The sequence below is a fragment of the Electrophorus electricus genome, chromosome 26 (assembly GCF_041902795.1).
Source record: "Electrophorus electricus isolate QZ-2024a chromosome 26, ASM4190279v1, whole genome shotgun sequence".
Classification (NCBI taxonomy): domain Eukaryota; kingdom Metazoa; phylum Chordata; class Actinopteri; order Gymnotiformes; family Gymnotidae; genus Electrophorus; species Electrophorus electricus.
Window position 1 is genome coordinate 3,618,584 of NC_137522.1, and position 14,698 is coordinate 3,633,281.

Genomic DNA, 14,698 nt, shown 5'->3' on the forward strand with positions numbered 1-14,698 from the left:
AACAAGCTTTCCTACTTTATGATAAGTAATCAACGGGATAGCGGCTGCACCGATCAAAACCCCTATTACATAAAATGGCGAATATATAATCATAGCTCTTCGTTCCCTTCAACTGCTTGAACTGCCCCTTCACTTGAACTGGCAAACATACCTTTGTCTGGGCACATTGTAGTGAAGGTTTCAAGGTGCGAGACACCTGAAATTTTCCTTTTAAGAATACTGACAAGTTAAATAAACTCTGACAAGGTCAATTTTAAAGTTTTTAAAGTCAGGAAAAAGCATCACATTTAAAAGACAATCCACTCAGATATGCGTGTTAATGACCGCTGAGGATTAAAATTCGTTTACAAATTCGGCAAGACGTTGAAGGTCCTTTCCTCCTACTACAAGCCATAGCTAAGGATGAGGACCTGGTATTCTATTCAGTCGTTCCTTGTGTGAAGCACAGGATGGGTGGAGGGTCTCATTCATAACTTATTGCATCTTCCCTGGCATTTAGTGCTTTCATTCTTCAGTGTCAGGATCGACCCATGAGAGCTTGAGGAGATTTAACAAATGAATAAATGCACATCCTTCAGTTGCTTCAAGGGCAGAAGAAAAGAAACATGTCAAAGTGTGGATTTGCCGTAATTACCGTGGCATAATTGAAGAACTTGATTGGAATTCTTTAAGCGTAGTCCAGTGCCCTAAAGTAACAGTAACACTGTAAGAAGGAAAGAGCTGCATGTTATGAACTTGATGTTCCATTTTGTATCTTTTTACTTCTAAGGAAGGCTCATGGAGATCTGTTTCTACATACCCGGCCTGCACCAAATGATGTCATGACTCCATTACATTCTGAAGTCTCAGAGACCGTACGTGCTTCAGAGAAGCTGCTTGTATCACTGCACGAGAACAGTGTGAGAGTGCGTTCTCCCTGTGCAACCGAGCCCGTAGAACATTGGGCCACCCGGGGGAGAAGACAGCCGCAGCCATTAATCCCAAAGAGGGTCAGCACCAACTAACCACCAGCCAATCATTTTGCCTAACGAACCAACGAGACAGCAGTGAAATCCTTGTCTCTCGTCACTGACAACAGCATTTTGAGGCAGTCAGTTGAAACCAGCTAAGGGCCAATTTAACAGAGCCGCTGGTAGCTTTGTAAGTTGTGAATTATCTGATGACGGAATGCTGTGACGGTTCCTTCAGAAGTAATCTGTCACCCACACTGTCGCTTTCTTATCTCACTGCCACCAATGTGAACTTGTGTGTATTTTTATAGACAAGTGTGAATCTATGCGCTGCAAGAAATTTGGGACAATGTTGTTGAGTAGTTGTATGATATACATATGATTGTAGTGTATATTACCCAAAAACATTTTCATTGGCTCAGAAGAGCTCATCATAATGCCTTTCACAGTGCTTCTCTTCACTACATTCACTGCACGTTAAAATGTTCAGTAACAATAGTCGGGATAGGCAGGGCGTCACGCCCCGGCTGGTACCCAGCCGGCCTTCTCGACCCACACGCACATCACCAGTTTATTAGTTACTCCCTTCACCTGCTCCTCAATACTTTCTCCATATTTAACTCCCACACGTGCACGAGTCCAGTGCTTCGTATTGCTGGTCCCAAATCTGCCATTACGGACTGTGTTCCCAGCATGTTATTATTTGTCCTGCTTGCAAAACTGATGTCTTTTCTTTTATTCCCTTATTTTTTCTTTGTGCGTTTCATTAAAAAATACACCCTGGTTACGGTCATACGCACCTCGCTCCTGATGATGAAATGGTAAACCTGGACATTAAACCTGTTGGATATGTTGGAAAGCAATACAAGTCACTAACATTTTAGCGCTTGCAATGAAAAACCTCAAATCAGCCACTTCCCCTTCTTGTGTAATCAGTTATTTTAGTTTTTGATTTCATAAAACTTTTACGTTAAATAACGCTAAATATGCATTATTTAGAATCACCTTACTTCATTCATTTGGGCATTTAAAAATAAAAAGTGCAATAATACTTTATAATATTATTTCCACTTTGTAGAATATGAGAAACCTGTTAATGGACAGTAAATGTATTGTTTTTCGTTGCAAGGGATGATTTGTTATTACGGTCCTATTTTTAAAGGGATGTTTTCCATAGCAAAAATGCTAAGAAAACAATGGAAAGTGACTACAAGTTTTGTTCAGGTTGTCTTCCTGCTTGTAAAATGAAATACAGCAAGCCACTGAGCTCACACTGTGACTGTACTGAGTTTGGTTTGATAAACGCAGGAAAAGGCTTTAGCTCCTGTCACGTTATTAGACAAAAGAGAGACACGGTCAGGACACTGCCGATAGGGCCCTTATGAGACGTCAGAGCAGAACGAAAGAATCCAAGTCAGCTCAATAACTGATTTGATATTTGTCTTAAACATAAGAACAACATATGCACAAGTGCACAAATGAACGCGTGAGCGGAAAGTTGGTGAGACATTTTAATCAGGACTTCGGGTGGTGACAACATTGGTGTCACAGTTAGCATTGGCTAAATTCAAACACTCTACAAACATGAACCTGGCAACAACATGTTACTCCATGCAACTCCATTCTAAAGAGAGCAAATATACATTAGGGTAGAATTTATGGTGGGAAAGCCTGCAGTCTACATGTCAGAATTAAAAAAAGAGTTTGGGGAGAACACAAGAAAAAGCTTTTTTTGGAACTTTGAACATGCTGGTTCAGAGAATGAGATCAGGTATGCTAAACTGTGTGGTTCCAATAATATGATTAAGTACACTCAAATAGGAAAATAAAGATGCAGACTCAAGCATTAATTGAAGAGAATAGCAGACCCGTGTTTATTTGCAGGTCAATATAACAAATGAGGCATAGTCTGGAGAATGTCTAACAGTCCCAGGAGGGCTCGATCTCTATACACTTTCTTCAAGGACAGTTACACAAGCACTTTCTTTTTTTTACATAGTACTCTTAAGGGTTTTCACCATTATGTCCAAATAAATCAAAAGGCAATATCAAGTCTGCTATCATTATATCCAACCGTGAGTTGTTTTGTTTTTTTAAAAAGTGATCTCATTCAAACCACCGGTGCCCATCGCGATAATATTATTTCTTCCAGCAGCAACCCGAGATGTCCTGGCCTTAGACTGAGACCTCTAAAGGCCTGACACAGAGGTCTTCTGAGGCTTTACACTGTGGTCTAGAGAGGCCTTTTTACCACATAAATTCTGTTTGTTTTAGACCTTGCACATTTTTCTGCTTACAATATCATTTTATTACCTCAACTGTAAGATCAGTCATCTTCTATTATGCAAATGTAGTGTTTCTTTCCAACAAGTGGTCTCCCTGACTAAGCGCGTGTGTGTGTAATCACGAGTTATAATATCTCCTCATGTATAATTCAAGGATCTGTTCAGGCATGGATATATTAAAGCATGTATATATATCCTATCTAAGGGAATGTGTTCTTGTGTGATATGCTTCTGGAACTTCTCCATGGATAGCTGGCATTAGAGACAGTTTGCCGGCCTGTCTGGAAGGGGGCGATCCCTATTAACCTTCAATTGAACACCCAACGACCCACAATTCCACCCTTTCTCTGATGCAACAGTACACGGCGAACATCTTAAAGCAGTAATCCTGACCTGAGCAAGAAGATGTACGTTAACATCTTCATAGTGCAATGACAGCAGAGCAAAAAAAAGAAAGAAAAATTACAAAAAGAAGAATTCCAAGCAGATGGACTTGCTACACAACCACTGTTAGAAGAGGTGGCGTTGTGCTGCCCTTTGAGAGTCCTTTGCCTAAGTGCAATGTGGCAGATTAAAAGAACTGAAAAGTCCAGTCTGCCCATTTAGCCCTGAGCTCCGGGATGAAGAGAGCAGAAAGAAGAGCAAGCGATCCAAAAATGGCGGTTGTGACCTGAACAGGAGGAGCACGCGGTAACAGGAGGATGGCTAATATCGGGGTCTCCTGGCAGTCCTGCGTCACTGGCATGCGCACAGTCCTTCTAGAATCAACTGTGGATGCTGCCTGCCAGAAGTCTGACAGCGGGGAAGCATTAGCTCTAAAGCAGGATGCCAACTCTCTCCATCCAGTTTCATGAGTTTTTTTTTTTTGTCAGCTCACCTACCCCCTTCAACTAGTTTTATTAACCGCAAAGCAGGGTAGATGGCTTTGGAATATAATGACGGGTCAACGCACATGCATTATGATTCAGAAAACCCAGGCTGAGGTCACCGCACGATGGTGCACGCATACACCCTGCACCCCTACTCACTACAGTGTGAAAGGGGTTGCCTGGCCTTGCTGGGACTTGCTTGTTTCATTGCGTGTGATAAAACACTGTCCCAATCCATACAATATCTTATGCAACACAATGCAACGTTTTCTTCTAATACCGCAAAAAAAAACCCTCTCCCTTTAGATATACCATTCCTGTCTCACCCTTTGTGGTCATGTTAGTTTGTGGTCATGTCTTTTTCCTCACACTCAGGCCTTCTATCAGAAGCCAGGGAGTTTGAGGATACGATGCAATATTTTTGCTGTTCCTAGGACACCACTCTTCTGGACTGAGGCTGATGTCCATTCCTGAGGTTTGTGGAAGACACTCCTCCAGCTCCTGTTTCTATCAGTTGGGGCTGCCAAGAGACGCTTCCTCATCTGCTCATTCTCGGTTCGTGAATATTTTGTGCCTCATGCTGGATCTTACAATTTGTAAGCCCCTGTCCCTTCGCAAGCCTGCCGGTGCTCAGCCTTTGGACCTTGAGTGGAGTGCCCCATGCATTCTGAGGAGTGTGGCATTGGCAGCTCCCAGGTCTACCCTTGGCCAGCTAACTGTGCCTGCTGCAGCCTCAAATGCTAAACCCCCAAGTATTTGTTACCAGTGTAGTTTATTTAAAGATCTGAAACATGTCTTGCATAAATTATATACATTAAGTGGTACTATTACATTTAATTTCTTAGCTCAAAATGTTCTCAAATAAATAACCATGAAGAGCTGTAATTAAAAAAAAAAGGCAGGACATCATTTTCGATTTTCAGATAATCACTTTTCTAGTTCAGCTTCAATTTAGTTTTAATCTGTGTACTCCTTAGACACTATCAAATTTAAGAGGCCAAGTTCATGATTCCATATGTTGCTTTACAGCTATCCTTGGGAACGATGTGGATCACCAGTACCCTGATCAGCCTATACAGCCATGCCACGTTTCGCAGTAATATTTGGTAGACTTTCCTCCTGGAACTAAGTGAAACGCATTTGGATGCATGCGAAGGAAAACTCTGCTTCATCACATCACTTACATTCCTAAAGCAAAATCTCCATTACACAGAAAAGACGAACAGTACAAGTACAGTTGCATAACCCATCTCCAGGAAATGGAAAAAAAAAAGAAAAAAAAGTCTAAGGCTAAGTTTTAAAATTATGCACACGTATTGGGAGTAAATGAGTAAAGGCTAGAACCACTTAGCAGAAATCTGTGTTATAGATAATAGTGTATGGACATGTTACTTAATCTGTGAAAGTCTTAATGAAAAATTCCTCTTACCTACTTTACCTCTTAAATTTTAATGGCTTTCCTGGACACACTCAGTGTGCAATCCAACTAAGAATTTCCCAGCGTCTTACCAATGAAGGCATATAAAAGCTATGCTAATTAAATTCTACATCTGGGATCAATAAAACGACAAACGGGAACCTTGATCTTGGGAGGGATCCGAGACCCTTCATTGGAGAGAGCGGAAATCTTTAAACTTTAAATGCTCATTCATAACTAAAGAGACGAGACATCCTTTAGAATTTAGTGGGTGAGAGGTCAGATCAATATAGACAACTTGCTGATGTCAGTGTGTGTTTGGCTAATGGCTAATCACTACTCTAATGCCAAGAATATGGCAGAACCACAAAGAAGAAATATTTTTTTGCAAGAAAATCACTAATGGTTTTTTTTGTTTGTTTTTTTTTTTTTTTACGGTGTCCCACTGAGACAGTTAGTGGTTCTAGGCCCACAGCAACTTCCCTGAAAAAGGTATATCAATTTAGAATATTAGACAAGACGTAGTGCTGCAAAGTACAGTCCATGAGTGACGCTTACTTTGTTCTCCCATGGTAGCTTTTGTGTGTTTCATCTCCATTAGCTAAAGTCAAGCTATGTAAGCAGCATATGTTTTCATGGAAGATAGTTCCATCACTGCTAACATCAAACTGAGTCATTGGTGCGGCTATTGTGCACCAAGTACAATTCCAGCGAGGCCAGGATGCACACAGTAAGCGCTCTGTCACTCGCATGCATCAGGGACAGATATCTCTCTGTGAAACCTCCAGCCTGGGAGGCAATTTGGACTATCACTCCCACACACCTGTACACCATTACAACTTATCTTCCACTGGTTTCTCCAACCTCACTTTCTGGGGCTTCTTCAATTTTATACTTATTATGGGTTTGTTGGTCACCCCCAACCAGCCTCCGCTCAATAAGCCGCCGTCACAGAGTCGGATGGACAGCTCTCTGTGCAGTGGTGCGAGATTGTAGCATGGAGAAGCATGTGGGAAAATGTGGAACATGTGAGCATGTCAAGGTCAGTTTTCATAGCTCACCGGTGTCGTTTGTGCCTGCCTGGTCATGTCTGTGCCCATAACAAATAACCCCTCTATTGTTTGCAGTCATTTCACACTGGCTTTAACAGCGCACTTTCCTCACCTGAGGTTGGAGCTTGGGAGATTGGGGAAGGCTCAGTCCAGCTCGACCTGAAGGCCAGCGTTATCCACAAAGCTTAGGAGGCATTTGTAAAGGTAGAGCAATTAGATTACTGAGCAGTCAGACACCATAACAGTATGACAGTGCTTGCATGTAGGCCGGGGCGATGTAAGATGATGTTGTGAGCATTTTCCCTGAAATGTGATATTCAATATATCAAGATTTGTTTTTAAAACACTATAGTAATTGAAGTTCAGCATCATCATGTGTCACTATATAAAAGTTTTCGATGCAGAGTATAAATCTTGGTACATCTTCCCACAAATCAAACTAAGCAATATCAGAAAAACAATAATAATATAAAACATCAAAGGAAATAAGTTTACTTTCCTGTTAATGAATTTCAGTGTTAGATATTTCTGATTTCATGTAGTCCAAAGAAATAAGATCAAAAACAAATGACTTAATAAACTATTTTGTTTCAAAAATTTTTGCTAGTTACTGTCATCTCAGTTAAATATTCTCTCCCACCCAAACCAACAGCCACAGGGAATTCCAAGGGGTGTTGTAACATAGACGAATGCTTATAAAAGTAATATTAAAGCTCCCTCAGTCAGAATAGCTGTGAACAAACCCATCTTCTCTCAACATATCCCACCATCTTTTCTTACTGGTTCCTTCATTCCTGTATACCTTTGAGACCCTGTTCTCAATTTTGACTTTTTTGGTATTAAAAAATTCCAAAATGTAAATATATTTTACAGCCCTATAAGTTTGTTCTAGAAGTAGAGATGCTTGACCACACCTTTTACACGATCATGGAAAACTACACTGACATTCTCAGAAAATAAATCATTATCCTAAGAATGTGCTCACCATGCCAGGCAATACTGAGAGATAACTGGCTTTCATAGTGTTGATTAAATTCATTGATTTTTATTCTGCACCTTGCTGCTTTCCTTTATGTGCCATAAATGGTCCATCTGACCAAAAAAAAAAGAAGTATTAACCCTCCTATTGGTAAACTGTTACTCTGCAATACAAATACAGGTTTATGAGAGATTAGAGCGGCATTTCCCACTACAGGTCCTGGAATACCCCAGCACTGCAATGCTTTGTGGTTCCTTTGCATTTGAAACTCTTGAGGGGTTTGTTAATTAGCCCATGTTTTGGGAGCAGGAAAAAAACACAAACACAAACATGCGGCATGTGCCACTGCAGGGGCACTCAAAAAATAAATAAATAAATAAATAAATTCCGGATTATGGTAATCCAGAGGTTCCAGTCAAAATTCAAAGCAGGATTTTGATAGGCCAAAATCTGCTGGGAATCGGCTTCATTTGGCATGTTGCTGCTTTATCTTTTAACTCTTTAATATGTCGGCCTCACTCATAAATTTAATTCCACTTGGTCATAATTAGAGGCATAATATATTATTCAGAGACCCACCTCATCTGTATCTGATCTGTACCTCTGCGACCATAGCCCACGGCACCCTACGCACGGACTACTCATAAAATCCACTGCTACAACATTTTGAATAGGCAAATTATGAGCTAGCAGCTTTTCTTCCCTTTGCAGCAAAACAGTAGCATGATCCTACAGTACAGCAAAGCCCAGTAGTACCATGTTGAGATCTATAGAGCTCTGTCCCATTATGATTTATAGTTGGACCTTAATGTTGCTGTGTCTGGTGATTTGCACATTCCAGGGCATTGTTTCAGGAAACACAGGGATTATTTTGGTGTGTTTTTGTTTTTTTACTGTCATGCCCCATATATGCTTTAATGTTTCTGGATGAATTTTGCATTTTTGCTACAAAACAAAGAAAGGAATGTGTTATGTATTTATACATATTCAAATATTTTAGAATACAGGCTTTATAGACCAATTTAATAAGTGAATGTTGAATTTCCAGAAAATCAATTCCTCTTTTGGTGATGTTTTGTTTGATTAGTGATGTCTCATTTGGTGCTCTCAGATTAGTACTGTCTCATGTGCAGATATGATTAGCATCAGATTGTCAAATATGATTATCATATGAATATCATGGAAATATGATTATCATCTCATTATCATTCACATTTGTCCAACAGGTTTCTCACTTGAGTCTGATGACATTTTCCCTATTTATGTATTATTAAAATGTTCACATTACAAAATTCCAAACCAGACTAGTATTTGCATATCTCTAATGTTTTTGCCTCCTTTAACATTTCAAAAGTACATGGTCATTGATGGCAGTAAACGGATGGCTTACACTATGTCTTAAGGGATGTGATTTACCTGTGAAGACATGAGTAGCCTTTTTTCAAATAACCTCTTTTAACAGCATTTAAACATTCTTTGAAATCAGTATTGGTCATATCAAATGGATGCTCATTTCAAACTGTGACCTTCACAGTGTACTTGGGTAGCCTGTCTGTTAATAGAAATTCAAAATTTAAAACCAAGAATTTGATGGGTGCCCAGACAGCCACATCAGTTTCTTAATACAAAGTGCCTGCTGAAAGCAACTTGAAATATAGAAATATTATATATTGTATATATCCACAAACACACTGCATATATCCTCAAACACATTCATTGTGTGCAAGTGTTGCAAACATCGTTGGCCAATAAGACGTTTAACAACAAATGTGGTGTAGGATGAAAACACTGAAAGGCTGTCTTCAGACCTGTAAATGCACTGAGGCAGGATGCTGGGTTCTAAGCACTAGAGCTTCTCTATCCACGTCAGCTCCTCTGCAGTATTTTCCCACACTTCCAATTACTCACTCACTGTTGTCTGCGTAACAGGCTACAGCGGGAGTGAGCGAAGCTTTCATACTGATTAGCAGATTGCTGAAGAGGTTTACAGCCCGTAAAGGTGTTGTCAGTCAATGATCTTCACTGGAGCAGCCCCATGACAGATTTTCAAGTACCACACACTCCAAGACCCATTCAGAAACTCAGAATCAGAGGGATTCTGTATTTTCAAACAGTAGTCTATTCCAGAGCTGTTGATATAACACACAATGATCTTGGCACAATTTGCATTGAAATCCAAAGTGGTTGAAGTGATATGGATTAATATGATAAAACTTAATAAGGTGCAGAGTATTTCTGTTAAGCGGTGTGATATTTTCACATTGAATTAAGAAACTGTCCAAAGTGATTTTAATGAGTGGATATTAAAGAAGACAAATGTGTGTGCATTCCCTTTCTGGCTGTAAGATTTACAGTGTGCGATTTTCGCCCCCTTTTAATTTCTTAAAGTACCTTGTGATGTAAGTGGTTTTCTATGGCACTGCTTCCAGGTACTGCAGCACACAGGGGCAGCCATGACGGGTGCAAAACCCAAAGCCCACTTAAGCAGACTGGGAAAGCGGTCAAAACTGATATTAAGACCTGTGGTCTGTTGGGTCAATAATAGGCAAGAACAACTAAAGGTCATTGCAGTGGAGAAGCTTAAAACTGACCAACAGACAAATCAATGTATATGAGTTATTTCAAGAACTAAGGTCAGATCATCTTTAAAAATGATATTAATGTGATATTAATTAATATTAAGCAAAGCCCATACAAGGTTTACACTACATAAATGTCAAATGCACAGACTTGATTGCATCTGGTCAGTCTGGTAAATTCTGGAATAAATATTTTTCTTTTGCAAAAAAATATGGCACCAAACATAAATAATTTAAAGATGGATTATAGTCCAACCTCGAGGACTCAGAAGATCTAAAACATTATCATATTTCACGGTAAAAAAACCGCACATGCCCTTTCTTTAGAAGTTCATTAACACATCGCTAAACCAGTAGTCTTTGTATCCGCAAAGAAAAGTAACGTGTCATTGCATTAAATCAGCATAAAATTCAAATTAGTGTCTCAAGAGGACATCATATAATATGAATATACAGTCATCTCATTAATTAGCCAATTACAGTACTGCCGATAAGAGTAGCGGAGTGAAAGACGCGCTTGGCAACAGTTGGATACCACTGGATGCGCAGCCTGTGTTTCAGCCTACCAACAGATTTCCGAATCAAATCTTGTAGCCTGTAAGGTTTAGAAGGATTCAGGTGGCAAACCCAATTGTTTCAGATCACGTGAATAAATGCTCTATTTTTAGCAAACCTTTGCGACCATAACGCGTCAAAGTTTAATCTCTACGTATTTCAGCTGACAAAATGGATGTAAAACGTGGCAGTCACTTAATATGAGGACTTGTAAACGTTTACCTGAGTTTTGAGTGGTTCTCCGTGTTCAATAATACTTATGAAAGGAATTTCCAAAAAGGATGACATAAATTCCACTTGGAGTATTTCTTCCTGGGTTTGGGGGAACGCGAGGACAGCAGAAACCCCCCGGACCACTATGGACTGACAAAGACACCTGAACAGCGACTCGGGGTCTCCGTTCGGGGGCTCGTAAGGCACCACTTCCAAGCTCAAGTTGTAGGGAAGAAAGTTGTTTCCAGTGTCGGCGATACCGCCGAGGGCGCGGTGCAGGGCAGCCTGCACCCTGATGGGCTGGCGGGGAGGCAGGAGGACACCCAGGCGCACCGTGTGTCCTATCTGAGCGAGGATGTGGCACGGCTGGGGATGAAAGTGACCCGGGTCGATGAGGGAATGGAGAACCACTTGGAATCCGAAGTAAAAGTATGCCAAGAATCTGGAGAAGATTAAATTCATCCTGCTTCGCTCTCAGACGGAATGAGGCATCGTCAGAAGATAGCATTGCTTGTCCTATTTTTCTGTCCTCTTTTGTTTTGCTTTAATGTCCTTTATTCCTTTTTGGCTAGGAATGGCATGAGCAGTGATCTATGGAGTTACAGAGCGAATGTGTGATACTGCTCAAGAGGGGAGGGGGCGCGCAATGGGAAGGAGGAGAAGCCGCTCTACTGTCATTGTGTTAACACTAAGCCATCGAGGGCAAAAGGGAGAACAGCATGAAACAAATGATCCCTCAACAATCCGGGCAAGCAATGCTTTTTTTTTCTTTTTGTAAGCATTTTTTATTCCATTTCTAATAGACATTTTTGATAGTTGGCCAAATAACTGTTCAACTGTACCGGAATTAAAACGATATCTACCGCTTAAGAAGCAGTGTAAAGGGGCAATAATGAGGTGAGACAAAAAACAAATAACCCAAGTTATAATACCCATTAATGTCTTGATTAATCGCCTTTAAAATAAAAATAAAAATTAAAAAAAATTAAAAAAAAGAGTGCCAAATGCAGTGGATTATTTTAAAGAATCAAAATCCTGGAATTTATAAATAAAGCAAAAACAACGAAAAATAGCTCGTGGCGGCTTCAGTAGGAGAATGGCTTGGTTAGGAGTCAACACGCTGACCTTGCTGCTAAACTGGCATAAGCAAGCTGCACTTAGTAACACATGGTGCCAAATTACGGCTCCACATCTGAACGAAGCCTTACGCCCACAGTATGGGACCGCACCTGACAGAATCGTGCAGCACTTCTGCAAAGTGAATTCGCACCCCAAAAGCGCTGCTTGTGAAACTCCATCTCCCAAACCATCGGTAACTCTTCAAAGTGACATTGCACGACCACGCAGCCATTAAATCATGTTTGTCCGATCAGTCCCACCTGTATTGAATGCGTAATGTACGTCTCGCACCTCGTGCTGTCGAAGGGGGAGACCATAAGCTCGAGCTCATTAAGGAAGCCCCGTCAGCGCGCGCCTGCTTCTTTTGAGCTCCCCCTCCCTCGAGCCAATTTTCAGGAGACATTATTGATTAGCGCGCAGCGTCAATTGATGCGAACTACCTTCAAGCTGCTTGTTAATGCCAAACACCAGCAGAGCCAAAAGATCCAGAGCCACTCACTCCGAGTTCGTAATTTGCCCCTGACAATGCTCATTTAACCGATTCGACCTCGGTGTTTGGGTTCTGTCACCTTTACGATCGACGTTGACGACTGAAAAGGGAAAAGTGACCAAGGAGTCTCATACACGTACTGCAGTCCTCGAAAGACAAGTACAGTCTTCTGTACTTTCAGTGCTTGTGAAATGTATATGTTAACAAGAGATTAAAAAAACCTTTCCTAACAGCAATACAACAGCAGTTAATCTGTGAAAACGGTAATAATAATAAAAAAAGTGAATAGTAAAAAGGTTGCAAGAAGCCAATATGATTATCAGTAGTATCTCAAAAAATCAGCTGAATGATATTTAAAAAAAACAAAACATTTAAGGTCAGGTAAACCTTACAGGTTGACATAAATAATGCAGTCATAACAAATATATAGGCCTAAATGCCTTCCATGCTTGAATACTAATGAGTATCCTTGTAGATTTTAAATTTGATCTGAAATCCACTGTAAGTTGGAACTTACTTCTTATAAACCTGTTTCAAGACCGTTAAGTCAGTAGTCACTGTGACTGAACTTACTCTTTTAGGACCACTTTGGGATCTAAATGTGGCCAATCATTTTGTGAAAGTAGACTTTCCTGGGACAACTCACTTCTCTTTCAAAGCTAGTAGGGCCACATCTTGTCCCGTCAGTTCCTTTCAGAACACAGCACAGTACTCTGCTGGTAAACGTCACAGTGCTGTTTTAAGTTTCCCTAGCAGTCTGCACCACCATATAAGTGTGAAATGTAAGAGCGAGTGCATTCGAGTGTTCTGCTGCTGTCAGGTAACTCACTGCACCTCTGCATGGAACAACTATTATACCAATTATAGAAAGGCAGAAATCCCAAAATTCCACTGTGACCAAATGACCAGAGCCAAGCAATTAATCAAATCTGGGTTGGACAAACACTGATAAACTGCAAAATGGAGAAAGCACCATCCATTCCGAAGATCCAACAGTGAGGTGGAAGAAACATGGAGAAGTGTGATGGTGTAGAAAAAAAACCTCAATACAGAGAAAGGGAGAATGTAAGCTGGGATGGAGGGGTTTAAAGAGATATTTCTCCCAAACTTCACATGTTTGGGACAGACTGGATTTTTTCTCTTTATAATTATTTTCTAAAGGAAATTGGTCATTTTTATTCCACAGCTGTGTCCAGTTCCCTCCCAGTCCTGTCAGGCTAGTGCTATTTAATTCATCCTTCCTCACATGCCACAAAATTTCATTCACGATTGTGTGCATCTGTCAGTAGCCTGCACTCCTAATAAACCATCTGCCAAATGATCAAACCACCTCAAGCACTGAAGAGCTTCGCAAGTCAGGCAAGCTAGCCATGAATATTCCACGAAGCACAAACTGACTGTTACACCTTCAGCATTCCATGAGCTTCCAAGTCTCCAATTCCAGTTGTACATTATTACAGAACAGTTCCATCTTAAGGAATGAGAGGTGCTTCAATTCCCCATCTGTGGTGTCACGGAACATGCTCGCAGAAGTTTTAAATCCTGCTATACAATTACAATCTAATCCCAAGCAGCCTTTATTTCTTGAACTCACTCTGATTGCAAAATATCTGTACACAAAAGGATGGCACTTTTGTCTGCGCTGCTTGTATTCGAAGTCATCAGACCATTCAAACTCTGCTGAAGCCATATTAAAGCAGAAATGGCTCCACCGGCTCTCAACTAGCCACTACACAGAAAGGAGCTAGAGAGCTGTTGACATTTCCTGGCATTCACGGTGCTGCTGCTTTGTCATTTAGGATCCCAAAAGTAAGAACTGCCAGTCAAAATGATAGAAAGTTTGCCAGAAGTCTGTGATGTTCAAAAGGGTGAGAAAGGGATAAACAGTGTTGTCACTGATGCATAAAGATTTCTGTTAATTCATTGCTTCCTTTTACTTCAGCTTTTCCTATGTTCTTGAATTTCTACTGATTTCCTGATATTTGAGAATAACTACACTCCAAACCGAGTTATGCTATGTAAATTACTGATCAGTATACGGCATTTATTGTAGTAGCAGCTCAAGAGTTGGTTTTAAAATTCACAACTGGATCCAACCAATTTCTCTATATTTTCTGATTCTGTCCTTTCTCATATGAACAAACCCATCAGCTGTAATCTCGGGAGCTGGGCTCTTGTGGTTAAGGCCTG